The sequence below is a fragment of the Taudactylus pleione genome, unplaced genomic scaffold (assembly GCF_031769625.1).
Source record: "Taudactylus pleione unplaced genomic scaffold, aTauple2 ptg000189l, whole genome shotgun sequence".
NCBI classification, from domain to species: Eukaryota; Metazoa; Chordata; class Amphibia; order Anura; family Myobatrachidae; genus Taudactylus; species Taudactylus pleione.
This window is the reverse complement of record NW_028284591.1, coordinates 10,267,846-10,285,342: the sequence shown is the minus strand read 5'-3', so window position 1 is coordinate 10,285,342 and position 17,497 is coordinate 10,267,846. Positions and strand designations below refer to the sequence as shown.

Here is a 17,497-nt window from a genome sequence, read left to right as displayed (position 1 = left end):
TCTGGCACCTTATCACCGTTCACTTTATCTCCTAACCAGGGTCGGTTCAAGCACTCCCACTGACATCACTAGTGATGTCAGTGGGGCCGGCCCCAGACGGTAGGCGTTCCCATGGGTGGTCAATCACCATCGACAGCACGCCCCCTTTGGTGCGAGACCCATAACGACGGCTTAGCCATCGTTTTTCGGGTCTCACGCGCATGCGCACTTGGGCAACATCGACCCGCTTGCGAGCGGGTCTGAATCAAGCCCGGAGTTCAGTCAGCACTACACAGTGACAAACACACAGCCGCCGGTGCCGCCAGCTGTGTGTTTGTTTTAATTAGCAGCCAGTGAGAGTCAGACAGACTCTCATTGGCTGCTGCGCCCACTGCCGGAGCCGGGCTGGAGATCACTCATGAGCTCCATCTTCCAGTTCCCGCAGTGGGTAACGTGAGAGACGTCATGACGTCTTTCCCATAATGTAGAGCGGGCCAGCCTGGGAGGATGGAGGAGCGGATGGCGGTGGCGGGAGCAGGGATTCAGGTGTTTTGTTTTTTTAAATTATTATTACGTGTTTTAATGGGGGGCATTGCATCGGGGGGCACTACTGGGGGTGTACTGCTACTGGGGGCACTGCATCGGGGGGGACCACTACTGGGGGGGGCTACTACTGGGGGTACTGCATCAGGGGACCACTACTGGGGGCACTGTATAAAGGGCAATACTGGGGGCACTACATAGGGGGAAGACTACCACTGTGGGCACTGCATCGGGGGACCACTACTGGGGGCACTATATAAAGGGCAATACTGGGGGCACTGCATGGGGGGGGCTACAACTGGGGGCACTATATAAAGGGCACTGCATACGGGGTACCACTATTGGGGGTACTGCATGGGGGGGACTACTACTGGGGACACTATATAAGGGGCACTGAATAGGGGGTACCACTACTGGAGGCACTGCATAGGGGGGACTACTACTGGGGGCACTATATAAGGGAATCACTACTGGGGGACTGCATAGGAGGGACCACTCCTGGGGCACAAGGCGCACTGCATATGGAGGACCACTACAGGGGGCACTGCATAGGGGCGACTACTACTGGGGGCTCTATATAAGGGGCACTACTGGGGAATTGCATAAGGGGGATCATTCCTTTGGCACAAGGGGCACTGCACAGGGGGCACTGTATAAGGGCGACCACTACTGACTGTCTGTCCAGGATAGGAATAGATCAAACACTGTCATTTAAACTGTGAGTTGCTTCAAGGCCCCCATACACAGTGCGATATAGCAGCCGATCTGACGGATTGGAACGATATAGCTGCTATATCGTTCCGTGTGTGGCTATGATATCGGGCAGCGTGCGCTCCCGTGGGATCGTACATCGCTCCTCCAGATTTGACATGCTGGTGTTGCGATGTAAGATCCCATGCAGCGCTATGCTAGGGGGGGAGATGGTGCCGGTATATCGGGGGGACGGGCAGCGTATCGCTCCGTGTGTGGGGACCGCCCCCGATATGTCGGCCGTCGGATCGGCCATCGCATCTCAAGGTGCATATCGCACTGTGTATGGGGCCCTTAAGGATTTGCCAGTGATCAGCAGAGATTATGTGTAGTTTATTTTCCAAGTCATGCCCCCGTACGTATACAGTATTGGACCATATGGATGGTATCAGCAATGAAGCAGTAAATATAAGTGTGTGTGTGCGTATATGTATATATATGTGTGTAAATATTGTGATAGGATCACTGGTAAAGTATATTCTCCCTGTGCTTGCGTGGGTTTCCTTCGGGTACTCCGGTTTCCTCCCACACTCCAAAAATATACTGGTAGGTTAATTGGCTCCCAACACAAATTAACCCTAGTGTGTATGTGTGTGCGCATGTGATAGGGAATATAGATTGTAAGCTCCACTGGGGCAGGGACTGATGTGAAGGGACAAATATTCTCTGTAAAGTGCTGCGGAATATGTGTGCGCTATATAAATAACTGGTAATAAATAAATAAATAAATAATAAAGTGGTCTGTGGCAGGTACATTTGTCCCAGATTCCTGTCTTTTGTGTTTTAAACCCCCAGGAGAGAGTCTGCAGTGTAGCAGGCTTGAGTTTCGGCTTTTTGAAAAGCCGGTTTGGGACCTAGGGGTTGTGGGTGAGAGGAGAAGGAGGGCTCCACCCACGGCCACTCCAGGTTTTGGTTCTCTTAGCCTGCTAACAGGTTGTTAGGGTTTCCACCTGAGAGTGGCCAATATAAGCCTAGTGTGTTGAAGGCTGATTGTCTCACCTGGGAGAGCAGGCAGGGAGTTTGCTCAGAGACACTTGAAAAACCTATTTGTGAGTACTGTGCTATGCTTTGTTGCTGGCGAGGGCATTAGGCCCTGCCAGGTTCTGGTAGTGAGGGAACTACCTGTGAAGTTACTGCCCCGACAGGGCTAGGATTTATATTTATGTTTTCTTTATATTTTCTGTCATTGTACAATAAAGACTGGCGCCGACCAGCTTGTACTTGCATCCAAACGTGTGTGTGTGTGTGTGTGTAAGGAGTCCTCTACCCAGGAGAGGGACCCCCTAACCTAACTGTGTCACAATATATATATTTGTGTGTGTATACAATCAAATCTTTTAAACATGCATATGTTGTGACATAAACCAACACTGCACTATCTTCCATTACACCCGAGCAACATGTACTGGGTATGAGAAGTTAAATCACTCAACCCCACATAACTGGTCCAACATCAGTGGGTTTGAATTGTATGCCACAAATAACTACTAAAGATCAACAAGTTGTCTATTCCACAAAGTTATAGAAATGTATTATTCCTTTTACCCAGTTAAAGATAAATATACAACTCAATTCCTACTATGCATAAATGAGCGGCGTCATTAGGGGGGTGCGGCTCTCACCAGCGTCGGACTGGGACATGAAGGGCCCACCGGGAGAATGAAGTCATAGGGGCCCATATTTAGGGGTGTGACCAGCCTATAAAGGGGGTGCGGCCAGCCTCCACAGAGGCAAGGCTAACCATTAGAAAGTGCATGGACTGGGCTCCTTAAAAATGTATATATAGTGAATACTGCTAGTGCATGCATGATAATGTACCAGATTAATACCAGCAATGCATTGCAGAAAATACACCATAGTCCTGTGCAGTATAATGTAACATATGTATAATGTTTAGTTCAAGTGCACAGTCTTGAACCTGATCTCTAGAGGAGGGGATGGGCCCACAGGCTGTGGGGCCCACCGGGGGATTCCCCTGTACTCCTGTGGGACAGTCCAACCCTGGCTCTCACTGAGTGACACTAACCCTAGTGATGCCGCTGCTTCTATGACATACAGTAGTGTAGTGGTTCGTAGGGCCTACAGGAGACGGGACTGGAAAGGGGAGGAGACAGGACTGGAAATGGGAGGAGTCAGGACTGGAGAGGAGGGGGAGGCAGGATTCTTTGTTTAAAGTCTAGATCCGTCCCTGAGTCCGGTAAAAGATATCTAAAAACAGCCACCGGAATGTTTTTGTAAATAGAAATCTACTGTTCAAACACTGGGCCTGATTCAGACCCGGACGCTAAGTTGCGCTGTGAGCGATGGTCGTCCATCTGCGCATGCGTGTAAGTCGCAGTGCTCGTGCGCAAACTAGTACGAGCGATCGGATTTTGCTCACTCACCCTGAAAAGACTGCCCAGTGGAAGGAGTGACAGTGCCATTTGTGGGTGGTAACAGGGGAAGGTGCTTGTGAACGGGGGAATGGTGCTGCGAACGCAGGTGTGTCTGACCGTCAGAACGGAGTTTAATAGGTGTGCATAATTAGCAAAGTAGCGTCATTGAACACGTCGCTTGGTTGTTTTTTACCCTGAACTGCTCGCAGTGCTTGCGGGAGGGTAAGGCTACCTCAAGCGCTACGAGCAGCCCCGATGGCTCTCGATGTTACCGATTAATCCTTCAAATACCGGAGATGACGTGAGTTGCGAGTGGCAAGGGGGCGTCTTAAACACTTGCGAGCGCAATATGCCGTCGATCGCTTAGACATAGAGGCGTCCTTACATCGCGAAGAGCGAGCACATGATTTGCATAGACGGCCCCTTTTTGACAGCGAGCGGCCGCAAATAGCGACCGGGTCGGAATCAGGCCCACTTTCCATAATGCTACCAGTGAGTAACTACAAATAATAAATATGATAAATAAATGTAGTATTTTTACTATCCAAAGAAAAATTATCTTGAAATGCTAAATTCTACATTTGTTAAATATTCAGCATCCATGCAGGCAGACATCTAATCCCAGGCAGGGGCGAGCCCAGCATGAAATCTACATTACTGGTACAGATGGACGGCTTGTCACTATCTCAAAAGGGCCTTAGTTTTGGTTAAAACATTTTAAAGATTAATTGTGAGCTCTCTCTCTACCCTTTAATGTTAGTTTATGCCTTACAGTCAGGGGGAAAATAATCTTTAATAAACTCAGAGATACCATATGCCAGTATTTAAAAAGCTCTCTGAGTTTTTATCCAAGTTATTTACTACGGTTTAGCTAAGAAGGGGTTTAACTTCCAAGTGTAGAGTACTTAAACTGGCAGGAGTCTGTGCTAAGTGTAGGGGGGGGGCTGTAATCTGATTTATATTTACGTGCATATGTGAGATCTGATCTGTTACTGTGCAGAACTCGGCTGCACTACGACCTCGCTGATCTCTGTCTAATCTTATCTTACAAATATACGTATTAAAAGGAGCCGAAGGTATAGAAACTGAGCATTGTTACTAATACAACCAGAAAAAAATCTGAATATGATGCTGTAGAGTCTGAGATCATTTTTTAAAAAGCTCTGAGGCACTAAGAAGCCATAAAGTTTCTTGCATCTGTGATAGAAGCACTGGAGAAGTGTGGAATGGCTTCTATATCTGTCACAGGTTCCTGTCCAATGTCTTTTAAAAAAAAACCAGGAGAAGTCTGTTGGACAAAGCAGACTAGAAATGTCGGCTTTTGTGAAAAGCCGGAATGGGTCCTGGGGGTGTGGATGTGAGGAGAGCGAGGGCTCCATCCACAGGCCACTCCGGGTGTTGGGCCTTTCAGCCTGGTAGCAGGTCATTAGGGCGTGCACCTGGAAATGGCTGATAAGCTAGGTATACTTGTGGCTGAGTGTCTCATACCTGGGAGAGCAGGTCAGCTTGCTCTGAGACTCTGTTTGCTACAAACCAGAAGGTACTGTGGAGGTAAACTTATTTTAGTGTTCGGTTAGTGAGGGAACTTACTGTATAGTTAGAGCCCAGACGGGCTAGGGTTTATTTCATGTTTGTTTATTTGATTATTGATGTTGCACAATAAAAATTGGTGCCGACCAGCTTGCACAAAAATCCACGACTGGAGTGCTATTTCCTGGCTGCTGTGTGTAAGGAGGGGTCCATCTACCCCAGGAGAGGGACCCCTACCCTGATCATGTCACACATCATATAACTGTTCTTTACCAGATATAGAGAGGAGACAGGTAAACTTTGTAAGGAGCTGTTTTATCTATCTATCTGCAATGTTCTCCCCACGCTTTATTTGTCAGGTGGTCCGCTCGGCACTGTAACATCGGTGGTGCAGACGGTGCATTGCACCGGGGCCCGCACCCGCTGCTAGTTTCCCACAAGTGTAGGGCATACCGCAGTGAGTAGCGGTCTGCCCTACACAGTGCCGGGAGCAGCGGACAGCGGCTGGTGCGGGGATCAGGTAAGTTTGTGAGTATGCATTACTGTATAAAGGGGGCTGCTAATGGGGGCACTGTATAGGGGGGCTGCTATTGGGGACACTGTATAGGGGGTTGCTACTGGGGGCAATGCATAAGGGGCCAGCCTGGGGGCACTGCATAAGGGACACTATTTCAGCCTGGGGGTACTGCATAAGTGGTCAGTCTGGGGGCACTATTTAAGCCTGGGGGCACTACATAAGGGACCAGTCTGGGGGCACTACATAGGGGCACTACTTCAGCCTGGGGGCACTGCATAAGGGCAAAGCTAAACTATAGGGGCAATGCATAAAGGGGAAAACTATATGGGGCACTGCATAATGGGCACTTTTGACTGAGAGCCAGTGGGGGGGCAGCCTGAGATCTGTCGGGCTGGATTGGTAAGGGAGATACCCCTTTTCCCGGCACGCACATAATTACAAAGGCCCCCACCCGGCTACCTTTTGATGTCACCCGGCTGGAAAAAATTTCTGGGGAGAACACTGATATCTATCTCATATCTCTCTCTATCTCATATCTATCTATCTCATATCTATCTATCTCATATCTATCTATCTATTACCAGTTATTTATATAGCGCACACATATTCCGCAGCACAGTTTGGTGCGCCAGTCCCCGCCCCCATCCTCAGCTGCAGCGGCCAGAGAGCATATCGGCATAAGCAGCACACACCCCTTCACAGACTCCGCGCTCCGGGATGGCCGCAGCTCTTGCCGCTCGGGGCTGATGACAGAAGTGCCCCTAGGCTCTGAAGTGCTTCCCCCACTGCTGCCGCTCTACTTCAGTGGTCAGGTGCCGCGCCCGGCGGAGGAAACTGATTTGCTGGACTGATGAAGAAGAGGAGATGGAGATCCTCTGCAGTGCTCCACCCACTAACCAGTAAGTATACTGACATGTCGGGGCAGTGCCTGCCGCAGCTCTCCTGCACACAGACCCCCAGCCAGACTCACCACAAGTTTGTTGTTGGCCTGGGCCCCCACAAACCTCAATCCGGCCCTGCTCCTATCTATCTATCTCATATCTATCTGTCTATCTATCTCATATCTGTCTATCTATCTCATATATCTGTCTCATATCTGTCTATCTCATATCTATCTATCTCATATCTATCTATCTATCTCATATATCTGTCTATCTCATATATATCTATTTATCTATCTCATCGATCTATTTATCTCATCTATCTAATATCTATCTATCTATCTCACATCTATCTATCTCATATCTGACTATCTATCTCCTATCTATCTATCTCCTATCTATCTATCTCCTATCTATCTATCTCATATATATCTATTTATCTCATATCTATCTATCTCATATTTGTCTATCTATCTCCTATCTATCTATCTCATATCTATTTATCTCATATCTGTCTATCTATCTCATATCTATCTATCTCAATTTATCTATCTATCTCATATCTATTTATCTCATATCTATCTATCTATCTATTTATCTCATATCTGTCTATTTATCTCATATCTATCTACCTATTACCAGTTATTTATATAGACACACATTCCGCAGCACTGTACAGAGAATATTTAGCCATTCACATCAGTCCCTCTATCTAATATGTCTCTATCTATCTATCTATCTATCTATCTATCTATCTATCGACAGACTCAGGTGTAACACTCCATTGCATAATCTGGAGACTGAGGGAATCCAGATTCCTCCTGCGTCAGGCACTGCTCATCTGAGCATGAAGTATGTGTAGGGGACTGTGCAAAGTGAAGACCTGGTCTGGCTTCACTGCAGCGTGCTGAAATGATAGAGACAGGAACTACCTGTCTCTACCCCATAGCTGCTCATCTACCCCATAGCTGCTCATCTTTATCCACTGAGCATGAGTTAGAGATGTGAGAAGGAACTGACACAATTTTGAAACTGTGTAGATTTATCAAACCTTGGAGAGAGATAAAGTTGAGAAAGATAAAGTACCAACCATTCAGCTCCTAACTGTCATTTTTCAAACACAACCTGTAACGTGACAGCTAGAAGCTGATTGGTTGGTACTTTATCTCACTCCACATTATCTCTCTCCAAGCTATGATAAATCTAACCCCCATGAGTCTCTAGAACAGGCTGCATCAGGGAAACTCGAAGGGTGGGCTCCTTTTCCCCCTGTCAGAGTGGATCAGTCCTAACCCATTCAGCATGCAGCTGGAACCTCGGGGTAAGACATCAAAAATAAGCGAACAGGTCTAGCCTCCGAGAGCTAACCAGCCCGGTGCCATACCTGACGGAGGGACATTGTATCATATTGGCCCAACCCTTGCTGTTCAAAGCACATTGTGATGTTGTACAGGGGAGTGTGTGTGAGGAAATTATGACGTGATAGATGAGCGGGTTCGGATTTTCACGCCGAGTTCGGAATTTTCCAGGCAAAAAACGGGACTCAGAAAGAGGCAAAACGTAATTTTTCATGGACAAACATCATCATTCCTGGACTCGAAAAAGCACAAGCCTAATAATAATTAATTATTAGGCGCATCTTCACCCCAGTACTCGGACCTTACCTGTCCGGGCGCTCTGGCAGGGCCCTTCCTGCGGCGGCTCCTGGAGGTGATCCGGGGGCTGGTGGCAGCGGACCCCGGTGTACGCCAGCGGCTGCTGGGCACCGCCATCTTTGATGCGGACACGTGACCTGGGGGAAGCCTATCCCATCCCTGCATTGCTCTGTGAGCTCCAGCCTATCCCTGCACATCCCATGGTACTTAAGGGTGTATTACACACTCTTTCCTTACCAGTGCAACGTCGTACACACCGTGAGCTGTGTGTTAGTTCCTGAGCTCCTAGCTGATGCAGTTTGTCAGTCTGCCTGTATTCTGCTGTCGCAGCCCTAGCCTGCCTTACCGCTGTTCCCAGTTCCTGAGTGTCGCTCTCTGTTACCTGCTCCCCAGGAGGTCCTGCCGTCCCCGAGACTCTGGTCCTAGTCCTCCACTCAAGCTCCAGGGTCCGACTTACCCCCGCTTCTGTAGAACCACCGTCCGGATCTTCTTATCATCTCTTCATTCATGATTCGCACCCCCTTGAAACCGGCTTCTTTTCAATATCAGCAAACCGTTCCACTGACGTCTTCTGTCTCCACACCGGCTCCTAACCCAGACCCAGTCGTGACAGTTTGCACTAGCCACATGGATACGGCTAGTGGACAGAGTCCTAGTGTGGACCTTTTACAAGGTATTGCCAGCCGGCTAGAATGTCTGGAAGCCTTGCAGCGGCAGTTGGCCCAATTCCTGCAAGATATGTCTCTTAGGCAGGACTCCTTGCAAGCCTCCCTAGTTACGGTGAACATGCCCGCTGCTACCAACCCACCATCACTTCCAGTCACAACTCCTCCTACTACCTCATCGCATTTGCACCTACCCACTCCTAGCAAGTTTGATGGAACTCTTAAAATGTGCCGCGGTTTTTTAAATCAGTGTGACGTTCATTTCACGCTCCTACCATCAAACTTCCCCCACTGCCAAGTCGAAGGTAGCCTACATCGTCTCTTTGCTGTCCGGTTCAGCTCTTTACTGGGTATCCCCACTTTGGGAAAGATCTGATCCCTTACTGGACAATTACACCGATTTCCTGACCTCCTTTCGTAGAATATTCGACGAACCAGGGAGAACTACTTCCGCTTCCACTGAGATTATGCATCTCCGCCAAGGATCCCGACCAGTCAGTCAATATGTTATACAATTCCAAACCTTGGCATCCGAGCTAAAGTGGAATGAGGAAGCCCTAGTCTCCGCCTTCTGGAATGGCCTTTCGGAGAGATTAAAAGACGACCTAGCCACCCGGGATGTTCCTGCTAAACTAAACGATATGATTTCTTACTGCAATAAAGTAGACCTATGTTACCGCGAGAGACAGGCTGAGAGATTCAAGGGAGATCGTTTTAGGCCCCGAGTTACTAGTCCACCTGTGGCACCTTCGACTGAAGCTCTGGCTGACGAACCCATGCAAATTAACCGGGCCCGACTCTCTATTGAAGAACGGCAAAAACGCCGCCGTGAGAATTTGTGCTTATATTGTGGAGAGCCCGGACATCTGGTCGCCTCCTGTTCCCGGCCTCCGGGAAACCCTCGCTCCTAACTGGCACTGGAGACACCCTGTCTCCAATTTTGAACTAATCCGTTATGTCTCTTGTATTAGAGCTAAAACAAGGACCTCAAACAATTTTTTCTCTTCTTGATTCAGGAGCCGCTGAAAATTTAATTTCTGCCGAATTGGTTCAAGAACTCCAGATTCCTGCCACTCCTCTCACCCATTCCATCACCTTGTCAGCCGTGGATGGTAGTCGAATTATCAACGGGAATGTCTCCTTACAAACCCAGGCCGTTCAAGTTCGTGTGGGGGCCCTTCATACGGAACTCATTCGCTTCCTAGTGATTCCCAAGGCTTCCCACGGGATAATTCTGGGATATCCGTGGCTATGTAAACATAACCCTCGTATCGACTGGAGCTCCATGCAAGTCACGGTTTGGGGAAACTCCTGCTTTGCCTCATACCTCCCTTGTATAAAACCTATTAAAGGAATTAAAATATCAGAAAATTCTTCCGTGCCCATTCATTATAGGGCTTTTTCCGACGTTTTCAGCAAAACCAGAGCCGACGAACTTCCTCCGCATCGGGACTGGGATTGCCCGATTGATTTGGTTTCCGGTAAGAATCCTCCCCGGGCCCTTATCGTTGCCAGAGACCCAAGCGATGTCTGACTACATACAAGAGAATCTCCAGAAGGGCTTTATTCGTCTATCAACTTCTCCCGCTGGTGCTGGTTTCTTCTTTGTATCCAAGAAGGATGGAGGTCTTCGACCCTGTATCGATTATCGGGGTTTAAATGACATTACCATAAAGAACCGATATCCTCTACCCCTTATCACTGAATTGTTCGACCGTGTCAAAGGAGCTACAGTATTCACTAAACTGGACCTACGTGGGGCGTATAACCTCATTAGAATCCGTGCCGGCGATGAATGGAAAACCGCCTTTAATACCAGAGATGGTCACTTTGAATATCTTGTGATGCCATTTGGACTCTGCAATGCCCCCGCTGTATTTCAGAACTTTGTGAATTAAATATTCAGAGATTTGCTATATGTTTCCGTTGTCGTGTATCTGGATGACATATTGATCTTCTCCTCCTCCATTACTAAACATCGCTCTCATGTGAGGGAGGTCCTGTCACGCCTGAGAGAAAATCATTTGTACTGCAAGCTGGAAAAATGTGTGTTCGAAGTTCCTTCCATTCCTTTCCTAGGTTATATCATCTCTGGCTCTGGGTTGGAGATGGACCCCAAGAAGGTACGGGCCATTCTGGACTGGTCCCGCCCGGATTCCTTGAAAGCAGTCCAGAGATTCCTGGGGTTCGCAAATTACTACAGGAAATTTATTAAAGGATTCTCAACCCTAGCGGCGCCAATTTCTGCTTTAACTCGCAAAGGGGCTAATCCCTCTATGTGGTCCCCGGAAGCGGAGACAGCCTTTCAAATGCTAGAACAAGCGTTCATTTCTGCACCCATCCTGAGACAGCCCGACATTTCCAGACCCTTTTTCTTGGAGGTAGACGCCTCTTCCGAAGCGATGGGGTCGGTACTGTCCCAGAAGTTCGAAGATAACAGAATCCACCCCTGTGGATATTTCTCAAAAAAATTTTTACCGGCAGAAAGAAATTACCCGATTGGGGAACAAGAACTGTTGGCAGTCAAGGCGGCCTTTTCTCAGTGGTGTTATCTCCTCGAGGGAGCCCAGTTTCCCATCACGGTTTACACCGATCATCGGAATCTCTTGTACCTGAAGAACGTCCAGTGCTTCAGTTCTCGCTTAGCTAGATGGGCAATATTTTTCTCCAGGTTTAATTTTATTTTGACCTTTCGTCCTGGATCCCAGAATCAGAAAGCAGACGCTCTCTGCTGTTCACTCTCCTCCAAAGCTCTCTCCAGTCTTCCTAAGGAAACCCCAGTTCTGGAGTCCAAGGTTTTCGCTACTATCCATATCCAGCCACCTCCCGGGAAAACTTTTGTTGCTCCTGCCCTCCGCAAACGAATCCTCACTTGGGCACATACGTCTCGTTTTTCTGGACATACTGGCATCCGCAAGACACTGGAATTCTTGCGTCGTTTCTATTGGTGAGCCGCCATGAAGTCTGAAATTGCCGAATTCATTGCCTCCTGCTCTGTGTGTGCTCAACATAAATCATCCAGATTACTTCCGGCAGGAACCCTTTTGCCACTCTCCATTCCTTCCCGACCTTGGACTCATTTATCTATGGATTTTGTGACAGACTTACCTACTTCCAACGGTTTTACCACCATTTGGGTCGTGATAGACCGTTTTTCAAAGATGGTACATTATATCACACTCTCTAAGCTACCCACCACCTCTGAGTTAGCTAGACTCTTTATTCACCACATATTCCGCCCACATGGTCTTCCATCGGAGATTGTTTCAGATCGAGGGGTTCAATTTGTGGCCAAGTTCTGGAGGGCTCTATGCTCTACGTTCCAAGTTAAATTAAAAATTTTTACCGCCTATCACCCACAATCCAATGGATCTACAGAAAGAGTAAACCAAGATCTAGAAACCTTCCTAAGGATCTATATGTCGTCATCCCAGGATAATTGGTCCGATTCTCTTCCATGGGCAGAATTTGCGCACAACAATTCCTACCACTCTTCTACTGGACAAACTCCCTTTATGATTGTTTACGGCTTCCATCCTCGAGTACCCGAGTTTACAGATATACCTGCCTTCGAGGTGCCTGCCGTGACCTCCACTATACAAGACTACTCTAAAATTTGGACTCAGGTCCACTCCTCCCTTCAAAAAATGTCTCATCGATACAAGCTAAAGGCTGATACAAAAAGAAGGGCCATTCCTAGTATGAAGGTGGGAGATCAAGTGTGGTTATCTACCCGAAATTTACGACTCCGAGTTCCTTCGATGAAATTCGCTCCTCGGTTTATCGGTCCTTTTTCTATCATCGAGGTCATCAACCCCGTGGCCTACAAGTTAAAGCTTCCTCATTACCTCAGAATTCCAAACTCCTTCCACGTCTCCTTATTGAAACCGCTAATCCTTAATCGGTTCTTCAAGGTTCTTCCTCCTACCCCCAAAGTCAAGACTGTGAGAGGGGACGAATTCGAGGTTAAACAAATTTTGGATTCAAGATTCATTACGGTCAATTGCAATATTTGTTGGACTGGAAAGGTTACGGTCCTGAAGAAAGGTCATGGGTGAAAGCTGAAGATATCCAGGCACCTCGTTTAATCCTCGATTTCCATTCTAAGAACCCTAAGAAGCCTAGAAAATGTCCGGAGGCCATCCCTAAAGGAGGGGGTACTGTCACGATCCGGGCTGCGCTGCCACGGAGTACTCGGACCTTAGCTGTCCGGGCGCTCTGGCAGGGCCCTTCCTGCGGCAGCTCCTGGAGGTGATCCGGGCACTGGGGGCTGGTGGCAGCGGACCCCGGTGTACGCCGGCGGCTGCTGGGCGCCGCCATCTTTGATGCGGGCACGTGACCTGGGGGAAGCCTATCCCATCCCTGCATTGCTCTGTGAGCTCCAGCCTATCCCTGCACATCCCATGGTACTTAAGGGTGTATTACACACTCTTTCCTTACCAGTGCAACGTCGTACACACCGTGAGCTGTGTGTTAGTTCCTGAGCTCCTAGCTGCTGCAGTTTGTCACAGTCTGCCTGTATTCTGCTGTCGCAGCCCTAGCCTGCCTTACCGCTGTTCCCAGTTCCTGAGTGTCACTCTCTGTTACCTGCTCCAAAGGAGGTCCTGCCATCCCCGAGACCCTGGTCCTAGCTAGTCCTCCACTCCAGCTCAAGGGTCCGACTTACCCCCGCTTCTGCAGAACCACCGTCCGGATCTTCTTATCATCTCTTCATTCATGATTCGCACCCCCTTGAAATCGGCTTCTTTTCAATATCAGCAAACCGTTCCACTGACGTCTTCTGTCTCCACACCTGCTCCTAACCCAGACCCAGTCATGACAGCCGTCTAGCAGGGCTATTCGGGGGCACAGGCAGCGTCTTAAGCTTGATGGCAGCATCTTAATCTAGACAGCTTGCTATTGCCGGTGCGAAGATGCCCCCAGGTCCAGGCGCCCAGGAATAACAGGGAGCGTTGATGAAGGGGTGCACTGCAGAGCATGGGGGTGCCCAGCAATTAGGGACAAGGGCTGCAGGGTGGATGTTGGGGCTTGCATTGCCAGGAGCGCTTGCAGGGATGTAAGGGCTGGCTGGGACCTGTAGTGCCATGGTTGAAAGTAGCGGCGGGGGATGTGCTATTAGCGGGGCAGCATCTATAATGTATATATTTTTGTAATGTCTAACTGTAACGTGTCGATCATTTATTTGTCGATCTATTAACTATCGACCTATTTAGTTTCGATCTAGGACTCGTTGATCTTAGATATATCAATCTAGTATCTGTCGAACTATTTGGTGTCAAACTTGGACTCGTCGATCTGTTATATGTCGATCTACTGTATTTACTTTCAACCTATTTATATGTCGATCTTGGATACTGCCCAGATGTAATAAATAGCACACACAGGGACAGGGCCTCCAAAAGGAGCCCACCCCTGCGGTATGCTCAGAGTGAAGAGACCATATCAGTAGTCTCCTCACTCCTGTGGCAGGACACGCAAGCACGGAGGCCATTGCCGGTGTGGGTTCCGGAGGAAACCCTCTCCCAGTAAATGTTATGAAGTATACCCCATAGGCTACCGCAGCACAACTACTGCAGGGGTCAAGCTCCGCTATGCTGCCGGGGTCAAACTCTGGAATGCTGGGTAAATCTGACAGCATTGCATCCCCCATAGAAATCTAAGGGGACTGCGGCTGCTGCTGGGAATGGACTGACCACAGTAGATAATGGAGATATATGCTACTGTCCCTTCTTCATACATTGGGGTGATAGTTACTAAATATTTTCGGGAATATGCCGCAGATATTAATGATAAACAGGCCCCTTAAAATTGGGAGCTCACAAGTTTCATCCAGTTCTGTAAAGTAAAAAGTGATTTTGTGTGACTCGAGATCTAATCATCTGTACCGGATGTGAAAAGGCAGAGTAAGAAAAGCATTTTATATGTGTATCATTTCATTGTTCATCCCACTTTGCGCCACTGCGCTGAATGAAATCGGGCACCATTATCGTGGTTGGAAGTTGACTGAAATTACAATTTACTTTTACCAAAAAAAACAAAAACAAAGACATGTCTGCTTATTAATGTTAATTAAAAATATAGGGGGCTTGTTTATCAAGCCCTCCTGCCCCATAAATAATACGTAAACAACAATTTCTGCAGTGACTATTTGGCCATTCACCCACACAAATCACAGTATATTGCCGTCATCATGCACTGTACAGGGACATTCTGGTACTGAAGTTTAACAACAAGCTCCAAATATTTTTTTTTTGTGGAGCTTGCTGCATAAGGTATTGCCATCTGAATATTGCATTACTTCGCTCTATGTTGATGGAGCAGCTTAGCTAGAGAGGGATCCAGCAATCCCTCTCCGGGGTGCTGGAGCTGATGGCGATGCCTATTGCAATTAGCACTCGCCACAGGTTTATATTTTCCCTCTATGTCCACGTGGATGGTAAGGAATGACGTTGGACGGTAACTGATGACGTCAGGGTACATCTACGAAGGGGATCTATCCACTACCATTGGAATTACTTCTCTGTGCCCCGGATAGCTGCGCATGTGCAGTTGGGCGGCCAGGTCCAAGCTCGGAAGTAAGGTGATTACGATAACCATTACTTTATTTTTTACTCACCGCCGGGACAGACTCTTATTGGCGCCCTTCCCCGGCGATGATAAATATCCAGAAAAAAAAAACATTACTTCTTGCCACAGTGAGGATTGTTAACTTTCAGGGCCCCATAACATTTTAGGGGTCTATTTACTAAGCAGTGTTAGGAGACAGTGAAAGGAGATAAGGTGCCAGCCAATCAGCTCCCAACTGTCATTTTTCAAACACAGCCTGTGAGATGACAGTTGGGAGCTGATTGGCTGGCACCTTATCACTTTTCACTCTGGGCCTGATTCAGAGCCGGACGCTCTGACCAGATTTGGAGCGGCCTTTTGGACGCTCGCATAGCTGTGGGTTACCACCCACAGCTTATGCGAGCGTCCATGATGATGGTCGCGATGGTCAAGACCATTGCGACCATCGGACTTGCGACGAGACCTTGCGGTAGGGTCTCACTGCCGCAAGCCCTGGAGTGATTTTGGCTCTATCAGAGCCAAAATCACTCCCACTGACATCACTATTGATGTCAGTGGGGCCGGACCCAGATGGTAGGCATTCCCATGGGAACGCCTCCGTCTGGCAGCCACACCCCCGGCACGCCCACCAAAGGGGGCGTGCTGTCAATCACCATCGACAGCACGCCCGCTTTGGTGCGAGACCCGGAGCGACAGCTTGGCTGTCGCTATCCGGGTCTCACGCATGCGCACGACGGAGCTCCCTCCGTTGTGCGCATGCGCATTTGGGTACCATCGACCCGCTAGCGAGCGTCCTGCGCTCGCGAGCGGGTCTGAATGAGACCCTCTGTCTCCTAACACTGCTCAGTAAACAGACCCTTAAGGGGCATATTGAATTGCCGGTCAAAAAGTCCTGGACTTTTCGCATAGTGCACTTTCCGCCGTCATTACTGGTTTTGTCTCCGGAAAAGTATCGCGCTCGTCACCGCTTTTCGCCCTATTCAATTACAAAGGCCGCGAAAACGGGACCCGGCGAAAAGTGCTGTCAGATTTGGGGAATTCAGCCTGACACCCCCCAAAAGATGCACTGACATGGGGGAGCACTATGGATGCCCCCGAATAGCCCTGCTGAAGGTATTTGGGGTACTTGAATGGCCTCAATAGGTGGTATTTAGCGTCTTTGCATAAGTGGTGAAGAATAGCATTTAGAAGGTTTTTTTTAGGAGAAAATAAGTAACCCCAGCAAAATTGGGGTACCTGAAAATGGGTGCTAGCATATTTTAAAGTTGCTTAAGTGAAGTTTTAAAAATCCACCTGCTGCAAGCACCTGCAAACTTAAAAACACCTGGGGCATACTTGGGGACTCCCCTGGAGTCTATTTCGCTAGTTTTTAAGTTTGTCCCCCAACTTTTGTTTTTTTTCGGCCCCAAAACAAAAGTACTTTTTGGGGTGATCTAAAGTATTATTTAAACTTTTTTTTATGCAGTTTACCTTTGGGGAACTGGTCCAAGGCTGCAGGGGTGTCCCTGCAACCTTGCACCCCAAAACTGCACCTCTGAATGGAGGCGAATCTTTTTCGCCTATCTGAATGCATTGACTTTCCGCTTACGCGAAAAGTCTCTGCAATTGGATCGGGTGGAAAGTCTCCGCCTGGCGAAATTACGTCATTGGCGAAACTTCTCCGCCGATCACGGCTTTAAGCCTGCAATTGAAAACGGGACTAAGGGGCCATATTCAATTTGGAGCAAAAAGTCAGTTGTCGGACTTTTCTGCGTCATCGGAGGTTTTGCCGTTGAAAACTTATTGTGCGCGTCCCCCCGTATTCAGGGCCTGATTCAGAGCCGGAAGCTATTTGCGCTTGCTCGTCCAGAAAAAGGGGCTGGCTATTTAAATTTACCGTTCGCTCTTTGTGGTCTGTTGACGCCTCTGTCTGAACGAGCGAACAAAACATGCAGCCTTTTTTTTGGCCGCTCGCATCCTACGTCATCTCCGCTATTTATTTGATTAATCGAGTACATCGAAAGGCGAATGAACTGCTCGCAGTGCTTGTGGTTGG

General features: G+C 48.3%; 1 protein-coding gene across 3 annotated transcripts in view; it reads left to right on the top strand.

The window, feature by feature from the left end:
* Nucleotides 1–17,497, top strand: part of KATNAL2 (katanin catalytic subunit A1 like 2) — a 76,356-nt gene that overhangs the window by 8,373 nt on the left and 50,486 nt on the right. Inside the window, exon 1 of one of the 3 annotated variants that reach the window (XM_088476498.1) lies at nt 2,290–2,321. The exons of 1 other annotated variant lie outside the window; for it this stretch is intronic. The gene's annotated coding sequence lies outside the window, so the exon portion shown is untranslated. Of the gene's footprint in view, nt 1–2,289; nt 2,322–5,164; nt 5,188–17,497 lie in introns of those variants that run through there. One more of the 3 variants, XM_088476499.1, reaches the window with a different exon arrangement.